The following is a 6,000-nucleotide window of genomic DNA, read 5'->3' as shown; positions in this document are numbered from 1 at the left end:
GTTGCTGCTGCACATTGCGCGTCTCTTGTGTATTTGGCGCCTTGCTACCAAGAAGAGGACATACACTGTGATCTAAGCACCTGCACCTAATCTCCGCTGGCGCTGCATGCAGCACTGAAACTACCTCTTTATACGTCAGCCAACAACAGGGGGAATAAAATCATATACGTGAGAACACTTTGTAATGATGGCAGCGATTTACAAAAATAAAAAGTCATACAGGGAACCGTTTGCGGAACAAAAGTGGTATGAAAGAGCATGGAAGTAGTAATACTTTTTTTTTTTTTTCGCAGTTGCGGCCCAGTACAGCAGAAAACCCGGCACCGTATTTTTGTCGAAAAAATCCGGACTGGTTCACGGGGCCATGGCGTCACAACCACATCCCATCGCGCGGGTAATTCAAACAAGCCCGTTCATGATGACACCACAGTGATGACGACGTCTCTACGCAGTTCCTCATCGCTCTACAGGGCTGGGACGTCATTCCAACCCCGTTACGCAGTGCTCCTGAAGAAATAAAATCGAATGCGATGAAGAAAATATCGTCGAGGTTTAGCCTTGCCAGTTAGGTGGAGCGGAAGCGTCGTTTTGCTTGGTTTTGCTATGGTAGGCGTTGGTTAAGACAAGGGCAGATGTGTTTGCAGCGATTCAATTGCGGAGATTATGGAGTCTAGGGCGCCAATAATTACAAGAGGAAACACATGATGCTGTATCTGCCGTCAAAAGTCAAGTGGTGGTACATATAAGCACACTATGACCTCTGGCTCGTTGAAGGTCAAGCGACCTGCCAGGTTGACCTTGGTTGATACATGGCGTAGTGAAACTTTCGCTTCAAGCGAGGACTTGTATTCAGTTTCAAAAAGCCGCCGCCGCGGCAGGTACCGATAGACGCGATGATGGTCGAAATCAAAGCGGCGCCGCGCTTCGACAGGACTGCGAAACTAAGGGGAAGCACCAGAGTATTTCCTGATTATAAAAGTACCAAAGAAATACATGATTGGATATTTCGTGCATCCAACAACACAACACCATCTACGTGAGCTAAGCAACACTGTAGCGATTTCACGATCAGTGCTTCCTGCGAGCAAGCTGTCGTCCATGTCTGCGCTATGTCAGGCTGTTTCAGAGAAGCGCCGCCGTTCCTTAGCCCGGCCCCACGGGGACGTCTTAAGTCTTTAAGTTTGTGCTTACCAGGCTAAGGTACGAGCATGCCAAAGGCTATAAAGGAAAACCCACACCTGGTTCTGCAGAACAAGTCGCGCCCAGGACGACCGGCTTGTGTTCTCGATGCTCCTACAAGAAAAAAAATTCTTTTAGGCAGTCCTAGTCCGATGGCGATATCTTTAATATTACTTTGCGAGAAAACTAAAGCGTCCTCAACTGTGTGAACATACAATCTTGACGTTGAGAACAAATTCTTTTGCAGATTTCGTTGACGTCTGTGAGCATCAACAAATCAGAGTTTCCCTTTAACCAAGCTCGAATGTGCCAGCGCGTCCCAGGAGCTGTGTCTGATTCGCGATTCGAGAAAATGTTACCTCGTTACGCTCTGCCTTGCACTGTCGTGGACCGCGTCAGCCGCCTGAACTGTATAAGCAATCGCCCGCCTCATCAAACGCGGTCGCCGTTCAGCCAAGAGCGAAGAGGAGAAGGAGAGCCAGGTTTGGGCCATGGGCGGTCGAGGAAGCTGCAAGCTAGGCGAGCAGCCCACAAGTAATATCTGCCTGTTCATGATAGGGAAGAAATGCACTTTCTTTCGCTTTCCCAGTAGGCCAGGCACTCTTTAAGCACCGGTACATTCTGGGAGAAAAAGAGGAAGAAAACGCCAGACACCGCCAACTAGGGCACAACGCAAGAGCAGAGGTATACAGGCGAATCTCCACTAGAGGTTCACATGGTGCGTCTAACGTCCTCCCGAGAGCCGATCCACAGATATGTGTACGTGCATGCAATTAATGCGCAAATTGGATGGCACCGACAGCGTAACCCCAGTTGTAAGACGTCACACGTTGCCAGTCAACAGTATGGACGGCTATGAGCATGCATGCATACTCCAAAGGAGCCATCCCTTCCTACCTGACAACGATGACATATCTGAAACCCCAACAGCGTAACGCTCGGCGCCAGCGAAACACATGCCCGAAGCAGCAAACCATGAAATTCCTTGCGTTTTAGTTATTTCCTTGAGAACTGGTTCGGCTTCCGTAAAGGGCGTAAAGGGTGTAGCTTTTCTAACGTAAAGTCCGCTCCATCAACCAGTTATAACCCGAAGGACGGCCAAGAAATGAAGCAGAATCGGCGCGGGCCCCGCCGGGATACCGAGCACAAAATCGTCCGTCAAAATTGACCGGCCGTACTGCATAATCAACGCGGGGACGGCGCCTTCGATGCGTTCCCCGGAACGTGCCTCGGGGTGTGAAGCGGGTTTCTCCCTATCAGGGGTTCTGCCGCCGCGCTTCTCAAGCATGCACCACGCGGTCAGCCTGCAACTACGCGATGCGTTTTTTTTTTGTTGTTGTTATTGTTGTTGTTTTTTACTTGTGGCGGCTGTGTTCTGCAGACGCTTACAAACAGGCACCGTTTAGGGGGGCCCGCACGAGTGGTCGCACGAGACTCAGTCGCCGCTCGAGGTCAGCGAGGCCGCGACCTCCCGAGGGTCACCGGGTCACTGCCGGTCGACCACTTCCGGCCACTGCACCGGCGGCGGCATTGCCGGCCGGCGTGGCCAGCTGTCTCGGTCCCGACGAAGCACGCGCTAGCAGCCAGATAGCGATAACAAGGAACTCGGTCATGCGGCCCTGGGGAATCACCTAGATTTCGCCTGCCCTAGTAAAGCGCCGTGCAAATTTAAAGGAAAGCGATGTAGTATGCCTTTAGCATCTTCGTGCCTTCACAGAAATTCGTTATGGTATGGCGCTGGTACTAGTAATCCCTGCAATATTACGTCCCAGTACAAGCAAATCTGGATAGGGTAATAAAGATATATCATCAAGCGGCCGTATGGAGCAAAAGCTGTGACGTCATAATATAGCGAACCAGGGGGCACGGCCATTTCATGTAATATTATTCCTGTCGTTCATCTATATGGAGTCACCATTGATGGACTTTCATGTGGCAGCAGCTTTCCAGAATTCCATATAAAAAACAATATATGTTTCCGCCTTCAAGGTCTCGCGTGTATCCACATCGCTAGTAGCTTAGCCTCTTATCGTTCAATTTATGCCTCTATTATTTATTTATTTAGGAATACTGTAGCCCTCAATTGAGGGCCATTACAGGAGAGGAATACACAATCAAATGATATTATCAAAGCACAAATACATAACGAGCAACTGAGGGAGAGAAAAACAGGACCAACATTGAGAAGTATGCGTGAAGCACAAACAAGATGCGCAAAATAATAACAGAATGACAAATTGTCAATTCTCCCGTTGCCTGTAACACAATTCCAAAAAGGCTCTTAAACTCGTTGACATTTTCAGCTGCTACAAAATATTGTCACGCTAATGGTGACGATGAAGTATTGGGTGGCAGAATAGACGTTGGTGGTTTGGGAGCTAGTAGGCCTCATCTTGCCCCGCTTCCACAGCAGTGTATAAAACACCCCTTTACTTGTTTCACCGTAAGAATATTCTGAAAGGCCATTCCACACATTATTAATGAAGGAAAAAAAAAATAGTTTTGGAAGCCGTGTAGGCGTTTTTTTGTTTCCGTTATCTGTTAATTTTTTACTCATTAGCGTGCAGTCGTAAGCTACATGTGAAAGATGACCTGTCGTAGATACGAAGTCCCGCTCTAACCAAGCCATAGGACGTGCCTGCCTAAGAGCAGCCTGTCTTACTGATCGGCAATGGTCCTGGAAAGTCCGACTTCCATCTTAGTCACTCATCCGAAAGCACAATCCCGAGTTTGTTGCTCCTTCCATGTCACGTGGTCTCGTGACGTCGCACAACCCGCCAGCCAATCAGCATCCGGCCACGCCCGTGACTTTTTGTTCACGAGGCCGACAACGGCGGATATTATGCAGAATTGATTTTTGACTAAAATTGTGACGCAATCGTTCGTCGAACAGGGTGGTGTCATATGACTTCACGTTGCACATCGCTGCTAGTCAAGTTGAAGCCGGGGATTTGAACCGACTGCATATGTAATACATACGGCTTAGCAGAACGTTCAGTTGGGCTAGTTGGTAAATATGCATATGTACTGTCTTTGCCAAAAGTAACCTGGCTGCGTGTTTTGCTTCTCCACTTGTATTATAAAGCCAATGATGATTCCCACTTGGTCACAACCAGTTAAGAAGTGAGGAAAGGTGCTCACCTTTACATTTCAGATATTTGGAGCTTCAGAAGTAGTATGAATCCACTACCACACGACTGAAAAGCAGATCCTGCAGCTTGGTTACTTTTGTCAAAGATGGTACATACATCCAATCGTATGCCTCCAAACCGCGGTAACTGCGATCACGGATCCAGATGCTACGTGAACCATGCATGGCAGTCTATGCGTTGAATAAACAAACACCCACACCGAACACAATAATACCAGCATAAAGAACTTTATATACATATCGAAAACCTCACTCGACATTTCACCCGGATACTAGGTGCCTCTTCGTATCCACAAATATAAGCAGTCTTATGTGTCTCTGCCGAATTTTCTTTCCCCCCCATTGCAGGAGTGTTCTGTACGCATCTGGCTCGCAGGCGGCAGGTGGGTGACGAACCATTTGTCGTCACCCAAAGTGACAGGCCGGAGAGAGATTCCAGACATCGGGGAACGTGGCCTCCCAGTACATGCTGGGAGCAAACCCCGCTCACACAGGTGTTGAAGTCATGCACTATTTTCAAGACTACAGCCGCTGGCCCGGCTAGAAAATACTTCGCAGACATTGAAAGGCGAAAACTACTTGTTTCACGAGTGGCGTATAAGCAGGAAGTATGAGAAGGAAGCGATACGGAGAAAAAATTGCGTGATTTCTTGTCAAAATTGTAACGCGACCGTTATTTGCGCATCATTCCGGTTGATGCCATTTATACCATTTTCCTTCCCACTTAGCATCCATCTGCCAGTCAAGTTTTAGGCTAGATTGCGTTGGGGAGGAAACGATCACTTATGTTCTACCTACAGTTTTGTGCCGCTCATTGTAAATGTAGGTGCCCACCCAGAAATGAGATAGATAGTGCGCATTCCTTTCCTCATAAACCAAAGCAAATGACTTTTTTAACACTTTGCCGAACTTTGTGCTAGTCTCTGAATAAAAAAACAAAACGTCGAAAAGAAAAGGCAGTAGTGTTAAAAAGGCGCTATCGCGCCTGCCTACTTTTAAGGCGAGGCATAATCGTCATTCTATTTTTTTTTTGTATGAGTGTGCGTGTGTGTGCTGGGGGGGGGGGGGGGGGGGGCTATGATGATTTGGATGGTCGATTCGAGGTGTCGTTGATTTCTTTCGAGTCCAAAGAACGAAGCGGAGGTGATTCGTTGTATCACCACAGTAAATGAGAACCCATCTCTTTCTCTAAGGCAGAACCGCGTGAGTTGTCCGGGGCCTCTCAGAAATTTACGACACGTTCGGAAGGAAACGACATGTGATATGCGGTCTCACGTTTCTCAAGCGGAGCAGCGAGCTCCGGTCCCCGAATGACGCGTCCCCTGCCACGCCACGCGGCAGTCACTCAGATATGCCCAGTGCATTGCGCCTGCGTGATTTGGCTGTGCGATGCGTCAGCTGTCGGCGCAAACTTGGCCGCGCTTACCGTTTGTTGCGGAAAGCCTGATTCAACGTAGGAAAACCGGCTCTCCTCGGCCGGCCCTTATCTCCTGTTTTGAGGAAATGCGCCAGCCAGTCGGCCAAAGCGCAATTTGCTCAAACTCTGTGATTCGGCTCGTTTTGCGCTTTATGACCTTTTTCACACGTTGCACGCAAGTCCCCTCTTATTTCTTTCTTTTCGTTTAACGCGCTCGTGTGGAAGGTCACAATTACAGCTGCCTGCATGCGCT

This window comes from Amblyomma maculatum, chromosome 9 (genome assembly GCF_055883805.1).
Source record: "Amblyomma maculatum isolate TAMU_Amacu chromosome 9, ASM5588380v1, whole genome shotgun sequence".
NCBI classification, from domain to species: domain Eukaryota; kingdom Metazoa; phylum Arthropoda; class Arachnida; order Ixodida; family Ixodidae; genus Amblyomma; species Amblyomma maculatum.
Note: the sequence above shows the minus strand (reverse complement) of the source record.